We start from the raw sequence: 10,961 nt of genomic DNA, 5'->3' as shown, positions 1-10,961 counted from the left end.
GGAATTTTTTTAATATTTCTTCATGTTATCTCAACAATGTAACATTGTTAAATAATTTGTGATTATTTTCTCCTATTCTGTGAATTATATTTTAATTTTCCTGATAGAACTTTGATGGGCAAGATACTACAATTTCAATCATATAGTTACTCTACTTTTGTTATTGTTGCTGTAAATGCTTTTGTGTCATGCAGTGAAGCCATTCATTAACCCAAGGTCAAAAATGTTTATAACTCTGCCTCCTCCTCATAAGGCTGCATTGCCTTTGTTAATGTTTTGTGGATACACAACAGGTTTAGTATACACGAAATGATGTCATCTGCGAATTGAAATATTCTACTTCTTCTCAATATGGAGCACTTTTATTTATTTGTATTGTTCGATTATTCTGGTAAAAAATGTCAAACAAATGTTAAATAGATATGGAATATCTTTTCCTTGCTCCTGATTTAGGTGGAATGGTTTTTCTATTCAACTATGGATTTTTCATAGAGTCCATCTTTAGGTTAAATAAATTTTGCTGTATTCTTGGTTTACTGAGTTCCTTTTAAGTTAAACTTAGGACAGGATGTTGGATTTTGACAAATGCTTTTGTATGTATGGAGATGATCATGTGTTCTCCCTTTGCACTATTGTTCATATTGTTATCTCTATGGTTAAAAATACAACGGGAATTGTGTAGCATGAATTCTAATTGGTCTTAATAATAAAAACACAGGGTCAGAGATTGGGGGTGAAAGCTGAAAGACCAGAGAAGCAGATTAGGCAGCCTCTAATTCATACCTCTATGAAATCCTCAAAACAGTTGGGTATCCTGTCTCTACACATCCTCAGACAGAATGCTGTCTCTACAATACCTCAGACTGAATCTTGAGGTCCTGTCTCCTACAGCTTTACATTTCTTTATAAGCCCAGCCATACCACTTGCCATCTCTACCTCCATAGTGTTGAAATTAAAGGTGCAAGCCACCACCGCTTGGTACTGTTTCTCTTTTAGACTCATTCAATCTCAAGTGGCCCAGGGTGGCCTTAAACTCACGCAGATCCATGTGCCTCTGTCTCCCAAGTTCTGAGATTAAAGGTGGGTGCCACCACTACCTTGCTTATATGGCTATCTAGTGTGGCTAGCTCCACACTCTGATCTTCAGGCAACTTTATTTGTTACAGCACAAACAAAATTTCACCACAGAATTATTAGCTTAAATTTCATTTGGTAATTTTGTTTAATTTTTTTCGGCATACTGATGGACTCAGTTTGTAAGTATAGACTCAGGATTTTTAAATTCACACTCACAATATGTTTAGTTTGGTATACAGTTACCCTACTGTTTCTTGTGTTACTTTTGTATTTGGAATCAGAGTAAGATTGATTTCATAAAAAACACTAAAAAGTACTTATTTTAAATACATTATTTTTGTTGTTATGACAAACTTGCTGACAAAAACAAGTTCCTAAAGTAAGGATTTAACTTGACTTATAATTTGAGGGGACACAAATCCATCATGGTGAGGCAGGCATAGTACAGTAGCATGAGTGTCCATAGCAAGGAAGCAGAAAGAGGGATGGATGTTTATACCCAGCTCACTTTCTTCTTTTTCTTCCACCTGCACTCTCAGTTTCTAAAATGGTACTTTTCACATTCATTTTGCATTTTCCCACCTCAGTCAAACCTTTTTGGAAGCATCCTTATAGGCACCCAGAGGTATGTTTCCATGGCAACTCTAAATCCTGCCAAGAAGACATTGAAGAAAATTGAGATCAATATTAATTAATCTTTAAATATTTGATAGAATTTCTCAATAGCATTACTTTACTGAGAGAAGAGATATGATTACTGGTTATGAGCCTATTCAGATTTTCAATTACTTCTTTAATTTATTTTCATGGTTTCTATGTTTCTAGAAACTAATCTATTTACTCTACATTGTTTAGTTTATATCCATACAGTTATGCCATTCTCTGTGATATTATTGGTATAAATTACAAATTTACATATTGTATACTTATTGCTATATAGACCCTCCTTGAAAATGGACATTATAAAATAGCTCAGAATTGAGTATAACAAAGGGTATTCTATTAAGGATTAGACTCACCTATCACAGTCCTCTATATGAATAGAGAACAGGAACTGAATCTAGAAGCAGAAAGAGAGAGTATGATAGCTTTACAGCTGCATTTATGGTATAAGAGGCCATGCCAAAGTGGGCTGGTATCTTAAAGGCTATTGATTTAAGAAGTTCCCACAGCATCTCCCACTTCCATCTAAATAAGAGAGCTCTAAGCCTAATACAAAACTATATACAATAAAATCAAGTATAAAAATTAGAATTACAACCAGCATAAACAATAACAAGCAAGAAATATATGCTAAATGTTTCAATAATATTCTATCCTAAGGAGTCTTTGCCTGGTATTAGAAATAGTTTGGTCAAGTCATGAAAGGAAAGTAACCACAACTGTCTAGTCTTCAACCACATTGAAGACCTGAGAAGGGAAATAATATTACTAGAACAAACAGCAAGTCCAATCTAGCATCTTCCAAAATGTGCAATAAGTGACAGAGACAACTGGCTACCTGGGCAATCACTCAAAGTCTCATTTGCAATGTTGGAGCAACCAACTTTGGCTAAGGCCTAGAGTAACTGACAGACCATTTTCAGAGCTAAGAAAAATTTTAAAACCATCCTACTCTGTCTTGGAAAGGTTTGACAGCCTTTTTCTTGTATCCTGCTTGTCCTGTCTGGACACTGTGCATTTTGTCAGTGGTTGAATTATGGGCAGTTACTAAACCAAAGGCCAATATATGAAAAAGAAAACAAGCTCCAAGTGGAGTGTCTTTGGTGCTCAACATTCTCTCAGAAATAGATTGGTGCTGCCAGGAGCAATTGTGTTTCACATCAACAGAACCCTAATTTATTTAAATGCCATACTCTACATCTCTTTGAAGTGGTTGAAGTTTACCTATCTATGTGGAATACAATCTCTGTGTATCTCAAAATCCTGATTAGTCTATAAGTATGACAAACATGGATGACTATTGATCTATAATTCTTAATACCTATATAGTATAAAGACTAAGACTTCATATTAGAATATTAAACAATTTTAAGCAACTGTGCAGCAAATAGAGCTTTGATCTCAAAATGTAAACAATGTATAAGTATCTTAATCTGAGGTAGAAATGTATACTGCAATATGATAAATATATCATAAAATTGTATCAATATACAAAATGTCTTAAGCAGAGGTAGAAGCATGTATGTATACAATATGACAAAATAACTTTGACTAGATGTACAAATATTATAAACAGAAATAGGATCAGATTCAATACAATTTGAATCTGTATCAGCATAGAAGAACCTATGCCAATGTAATTGCCTATAAATATTAGTTCACAAATATCCACTCTATTACTCACTAATCTACCTATTATCCCATCCATTTTCCTTTTGTTTCAGAGATACCTGAGCCTACATAATTTCCACCAGAACCTCCAACCCTAAAGTAGTTATAATCAACCTCTAATTGATGTCCCTGATGCTAAGGACAAACTTAGTTGGGAGAGGTGATGTCATCTTCTAGAATTATTTCCAGCTGTCATGGAGGTGATGTTCTTTCTATGGGATCCTGTAAAAGTAAAATCATGGTTAAGTTTCAAGATTACTGCCTGGTATAATTTCAAATAGTCTCTGATTATTTGGTAGGGTTTCCTGAGTTTCCTATTTGGAGTTCTGACCAGAACGTTGTAGGAAGGAGCACCATTTCAGCTAATCAAGTTGGAATCAATCACTTTGAGTAGCTGGTACCCAAAACTGGGCTTATAGTATCTCTATCAGCATCATTAAATCATATCAACCAGGTGGATTTGTTGTTGTGGGGCCCCATATTCTTCTTGGAAACTTCAAAGATTACCGAAGGAAAATTTATCATTTATTGTAGGAAACTTAAACAATATTTGTATTGACATATATTCAACAAAAGTTGGGACAGATACAAAAATAGGTATGGAGGAAAGTAATCTTTTTCCTAAATTCTTTCTTCTTTCTATCACATACCAAATGGCTCCTGATATGACACTGAAACTCTGAATTTGTGTTTTAACAACATGCTTGGATATAGAGAATAAAAGCCATTGTCCAACTCCAAAGACAGCTTTGATTTTAAGTGAGTCATGATTATTACTCTACTGGGCAGCAGATATATAGACAGACAGACAGACAGACAGACAGACAGACAGACAGACAGATAGACAGATAGATAGATAGATGATATTCAGAGATTTTTACCCTGCAGATGACCTGTCCTCTTAAGTCATAATTCTCTTTGCTTGGTGATCCTTTCTGGATGTTACCTTTTCCTCTTTAGGCATCCAAATGTTCAGGGTCTCTTGACATTTTGAAGACAAGTATTTTCCTGCAATGGCAAGAACAGAACCTGACCCAACCCTTTTGAGGTTTTCTTACCACCTGTATGATTGTCACCTCTGTAGATGAGCTGTCATTTCTCTTTATCAAGAGGATTCTCTTTTTCAAACGAAATCTTTAATTTTGATGGTATCCATAGCTTTTCTTCTCCTGTGAAAACAAGAACAAAACCCCTTCTATAAAGTAGCACATCTCATGGTTTCCATTGTGCAATCAACACATTCTTGAAATATATCAGTTGCCTTAGTTCAGAAGTTTTTTTTTCTATTATTCAATGTCTCTCTGCTGCCATTGTTCCTTTCTCGTTAGTGTTAAGAAAATTTAAGGTTAATAAAGCATTATACAATATATTTCTGGGGGTATTTTTATCCCTCTCTGTTTGTTAAACAAACAGATTTGATCTTTCTATAACTGCCTGACATGTAGGATTATTCGGTATACATGTAATATAGTTTATATTATAATAAGCAAAAAACTGTTTAATTTTCTTAGAGACATTATTTTTCTTTATTTGTGCAGATATACCCATGATGGCCATATCTTCTAATAAATGCATGATTCCTGAATCAGCCTTTTCTGTGCTCAAAGTAGTTGCCCATTGAAAACCTGAATAAGTGTCAGTGGTGTGAACCTGAATAAGTATAAGTGATGTGGTGTAGATATTTTAATTTTTCAAAATCATCTAACTGGAATATATCCATCTGCCAGATTTAATTACATTGAGTACCCTTTGGCTTACTCCCTGCAGGTAGGAATGTTTGGTTATAGAAAAAGTAAGTAGGACATCTCTTTATAAACTTCTTAGTTTGTTTCCATGTAATATAATACTCTTTCTTTAAACCTTTGCTAATGACATGATGTTATTATGAAATTCTGAGGCCTTCAACACACTTCCAATCAAAAATTGATTGATTTCTTCATTACTTTGTGCTAGAGGACCTGGCAGGCCCATATGGGATTGGATGTGTATTATGATTTGGGGACAAAGCCTATTCCTGATTATATCCTGAACCTGTATGAAAAATGAAGTCAATGCTGTATTGTATGTTAAAAATTCAGTGGTTTCAATATACAAGAGAACTCTTTCTACGTATTTTGAATCAGTAACTATATTAAGAAGTTCTTTAAAATCTCTTACTACTTTGAAAATAGCATATAATTGTGCCTTTTGGGCAGAATTATAAGGGGTTTGTTCCATGATACTTAAATCTTCTGAGTTGTAACCTGCCTTTCCTGATTTATTTGCATCAGTATAGAATATACAGGCTTGAGTTATTGATATGTCACATACAATGAGTGGAAGGATCCAAGTTGTTCTCTTTATAAGGTTAATTCTATCACTTTTGGGATTGCTGTTAATCTCTCCTAAAAAATAGCACAAGCTCTTTGCCAAGGTTCATTGTCCTCCCATATTTTTTAATTCCATCAATATTAAAAGGTTCTAATCTCTGCTGGGTCTATTACTGCTAGTTGATGAAGTTTCTATTTATCTTTTATAAATAATTCAAAGACTTTTTCCACGTAAGATTTTAATTTTTTTTTACTTGGTTTATGCAGTAAAAAGATCCATTCTAAAACAATATCTTCTCACTGCATTAAAATTCCTTTAGAGGAAATTCTGAAGGGCAGTATAATTAGAGTACAATTAAATTTGGTTTCACCTGATCCACACGTGCATATTGCAATTTTTCTTCAATGACAGTTAATTCTTTCTCAGTTTCCTCTGCTAATTCCCTGGGACTATTTAAGTCTTTGTCAACATCTAAGGTTTCACTTAAATGAATTATTTGATCAGGTGTTATTTCAACAGCCAGTCATAAACTGGAAATATCTCCAAAATATCTTTTAAAGTTATTATGAGTCTGTACTCGATCTTTCCTCATTTGTGCCTTTTGTGTTCTAGTTTCCTATAAAACTATTTTATAACCTAGGTATTTGACAGAATCTCCATTTTGTATTTTTTCAGAAGCTATTTGTAATGCCCATTTAGGCAAAATTTCCTTTACTTCTTTAAACATTCTTTCTAATCTATGTTTGAATCAAATAGTAAAATGTCATCCATGTGATCATAAATTAAAGATTGTGGAAATTACTTACATATTATTTTCAATGGCTGATGTGCAAAATATTGGCATGGAGTGGGACTATTGAGAATTCCTAATGGCTCATTGATAAGTCCTAGGAGGCTGAGAATTATTATAAGTAGGCACTGTGAAGACAAAATTTTCTCTATCCTTTTCTTGTAAGAGTATATTGAAGAAACAATTCTTTAAAATCAATAAGAGGTCATCTTTTAGACAATAGGAAAGACAAAGGAATTCCAGATTGTAGATGGCCCATAGGTTGAATTACCTTGTTGACAGCTTTTAGATCTGTCACCATTCTCCATTTTCTAGATTTCATTTTATCAACAAATACAGGAGAATTTCAAGGGCTGGTTGAGTCTTTAATATGGTGAGCATCTAGTTGCTACTGTAACAACTGTTCTAAAGTCTACAGCTTCTCTTCTGCTTTAAAGACTATGGTTTAACATATATTGGTTTCTCAGTTAACAATTTTAAAGGTAAGGCTGTTGGTACCTCTAAAGGTTTGGTAGTTGCTTTGACATGGATTGAATTTTATCTTTCAAATTACTGTTATCCTTTTCAATGGTATTAATTTTTCAGTTAACTTGTGATTTTAAATGGTATTAATCCTGTCGGCTAGCTGTTTATTATAAGTCTGTAAAGACTATCATTTCTAAAAGTGCCTCATTCTTATCTCTGTTATCAAACCATTTTCTTAAGGATGCAATATAAATAACAAAGTTAAGTCCCAATATCCAATAAATGAATATTTTAGGAAAAACATATAAGCCTTGCAGAATACCATCCATAATATTAGCAAAAAGGTTGTTAAATTTTTGAAATTTAGAGCAATTAAATCAGTTCTGTCAAGGAGCCCAGCTTGTGAGCAGGGAACACAAACTGCACCAGTGGCTGCATAGCAGGGAAAGTGACAGGGAAGGGGAAGCATGCATGAGCCTGGAAAACTGTCAAGTTGTTGCACCACTGAGATTTTGGCAAAAAAAACACCCACTTGATAGATGAAATCAACAGGCAGGAGGGGTGGGAGAGCTTCTGGGCTATGGATCTTTTGGGTTTGTTAGGCCAGTCCACCAGTAGGCCTGAAGTTGGGATTCATGTGGGCAACAGATGAAGATGGACATTATAAAGTATCTCACACTAGTTTAGAATTGAGTATAATAAAGGGTTCTTTATTCAGGGATAGACTGGAAGATCACAGTCATTTGTTCAAATGGGGAACAGGAACAAAATCCAGCAGCAGAGAGAGAATATGCACACATGCACTAGCAAGCTTTATGGCTGCATTTATAGTATAAGATACTATGCTGAGAACTCAAGAACAATGGCACTGGGTTTTGATCCTACTGCACGTACTGGGTTTGTGGGAGCCTAGGCAGTTTGGATGCTCACCTTACTAGACCTGGATGGAGGTGGGTGGTCCTTGGACTTCCCACAGGGCAGGGAACCCTGATTGCTCTTTGGGCTGACGAGGGAGAGGGACTTGACTGGGGAAGGGGGAGGGAAATGGGAAGCGGTAGCAGGGAGGAGGCAGAAATATTAAATAAATACATACATAAATACATAAATAAATAGATTTACCAATAAAAAAAAGGTTAAAAAAAGATACCATGCCCAAGAAGGCTAGTATCTTAAAGGCTACTGGCTGGAGGAGTTTCCACAGCATCTCCTTTCTGCAACTGTCTTTTAAATACATAAAGAAATGGAAAAATTCATGCATTGGGATAAATTCATGCTTTTGGTCTCCTGGCACTCTTCTGTGATTTTTTTCAGCTTCACTTGCTCAGGGTTGCTGTGCCATGACCTTCCCATTTAGCTGAAAGGACTCCCATTAGCACTCCCTTCGAACAACTTTGCTAGCCATGAACTTCCAATGTCTTTTTGTATAGTAATGTCTCAATATCTTTTTTTCAAGTTTAAAGAACAGTTTTTTGGCACATAAAACTCTTATTTTATTCTTTTCTTAGAATTGTGAACATGTCATTCCACTGTCATCCAGCTTTCATGGGGGAAATCAACTTATAATTCTGCTGAGGTTTCTTTACACACACTAAGTTGTTTTTCTTTTTCTACTATGTAGGGTTTTTCTTTGTCGTTGGTTTTTGATACTTAGATTATGATAGATCTAGGCACAATCTCTTTAAGTTTATTCTATTTATAGTTCATTTAACTTTTTAAATGTTTGTGGTTTTTTTCTTAAATTAAATTTAGAAACGTTTCAACTATCATTTTTTAAGTTGTCCTTTGTCTTCTTCTGGGACTTTTGTTATGCATATGCTGATGTATTTAATATTCTCTTGCCTTTATCTTATTGTTCTCACTCTAGAGAATACAGACTCACCTGATTTCACATTCACTAATTCCTCCTTTTGACAGTTTAAATGTACTTTGAAGACCTTTAAGGCAAGTAAGGATTTTTTATCTCTGAGATATTACCCTCAGTCCTCCAGTGAGAGTTGCACTACTTTAACTTTCAACTGTAGAATTTTCATTTGATTACTTTTTGTAATTTGATAGCATTATGAATATATTCTATTTAGTAAAATATTATTTTGTCTATTTGATAAAATACTATTTCCTTGGCTATGTGCATCTTTAAAGGGCTCATTTAAAACCTTGGTTGAATTATTCCATTAGCAAAGGATCTGGAAGTTTCTATTGATTATAACTTTTTAAATAATGGATCATAATTTTTTTTCTTTGCATGCTTGCAGTTTTTGCTGAACACTGGAAGTTGTTTATATTATAATATTCTATACTGGTTACTTTTCTTTTTAAAGCGACAAAATAGTTGATAAGAAGCCATTTAAGGGGGAAGGCTTTTTTGTTAATACTTGAGAGTGACAAGGAAGGCTTGATGACAGAAGGGTAACTCTCCTAGCGACCTGCATCCATAATCAGGAAATAAGATGAATACTGGTGTTCAACTAGTTTTCTTCTTTCTGTTGCTTTCAGGATCCAGACCATGTTTATACAACCCATATTCAGGATAGGATCTTCTTTCTGTTGACTTCAGGATCCAGACCATGCTGATACCACCCATATTCAGGATGAGTATTGTTTTTTCATCTAAAAGTGTGTAGAAAATTCATCATAGGCATACACAGAAACATGTTTCTACAGTGATTCTAAATGCAATCAAGTTGACAATGAAGATTAAACATTACCTATTGAAGCTTAGATACCTCATCCTCCACAACTTTGTTTTCTTGTTTTAGTTTGTTGCTTTTTAATGATTTCTGTGAATTCATTTCAGACAAAATATGTACACATTGCAATACACTTCTGTATTCATGCTAAAAACATATACAAGAGTATTAGTTTTAAAAATATAATATGACATTTTGAATCACAGTATACAAGCCTCAATGAAAACAGTCTTCAACTACTTTGACATTGATAACACTTTTTCTGACATACATTATGAAATGCATGGTGCTCCACAACTATCCATAACTCAAGTTCTAGGAAATCAGATTTCCTTCCCTGATCCCCCACAGACATAAGACATATGTGTAGTATATGTATATACACATACAGGTAAAACACTCATGCACCTAAGTATAAATTAAAAGTAATTTATACTGTTTTATAAGGTTTCCGGTTAATAATGATTATGAAGGCATGGTGTAAGAGGGTCTTCTTTCTATGTGTTGCTTTCATTGGTTGAATAAAGAAAACTGCCTTGACCTTTTGATAGGGCAGCACTTAGGTGTTCAGAGTAGGAGAACAGAATGCTGGGAGAAAGGAGGCAGAGGCAGAGAGCCGCCCACCATAAAGCTGCCGAGTCAGACTTGCTGAATCATTCTGGGTAAGCCACGAGCTTGTGGTGATATACATATTTAATAGAAATGGGTTGAATCAAGATGTGAGAGTTAGCCAATAAGAGGCTAGAACTAATGGGCCAGGCAGTGTTTAAATGAATACAGTTTCTGTGTAATTATTTCAGGTGTAAGCTAGCCAGGTGGCCAGGCACCAGGAACACAGCCCGCCCCTCCTCCTTACAACAAAGGCATAGATGTACAATATTCCCAATTGTATTTATTGCATCAGATAGTTCTATTTTTATAAAATCTACTCATTTATGTGGGGTTCATGAGTCTGTGCACCCAAATGATTTGGAGGTCAGAGGATAACTTGTGAGAGCCTATTCTCTCCTTCCACTATGTAATAACTGGTTGTCATAGCATTGGCAACAGGCATCTTTACTCCCTGTGAAGAGCATGAATCGCTGAAATGACATTGATCAAACCAATTTCATTTCATAGCTTCATTCAATTATATATCTTTGATATAAACTAAAAATCCATTTATTAATTACCTATACTCTACATGGAAGGCAAGCATCACAGCATCAAGTGTTGAAATAGGAGCGGTGGGGCTGTGTCCCCGGCACCTGGCTGCCCACATGGCTAGCTCTAGCTTATGCCCCAAAATAATTACACG

Source organism: Microtus pennsylvanicus, chromosome 5, assembly GCF_037038515.1.
Source record: "Microtus pennsylvanicus isolate mMicPen1 chromosome 5, mMicPen1.hap1, whole genome shotgun sequence".
Lineage (NCBI taxonomy): Eukaryota > Metazoa > Chordata > Mammalia > Rodentia > Cricetidae > Microtus > Microtus pennsylvanicus.
The sequence above is the reverse complement of the archived record's forward strand: the minus strand, read 5'-3'. Positions refer to the sequence as shown.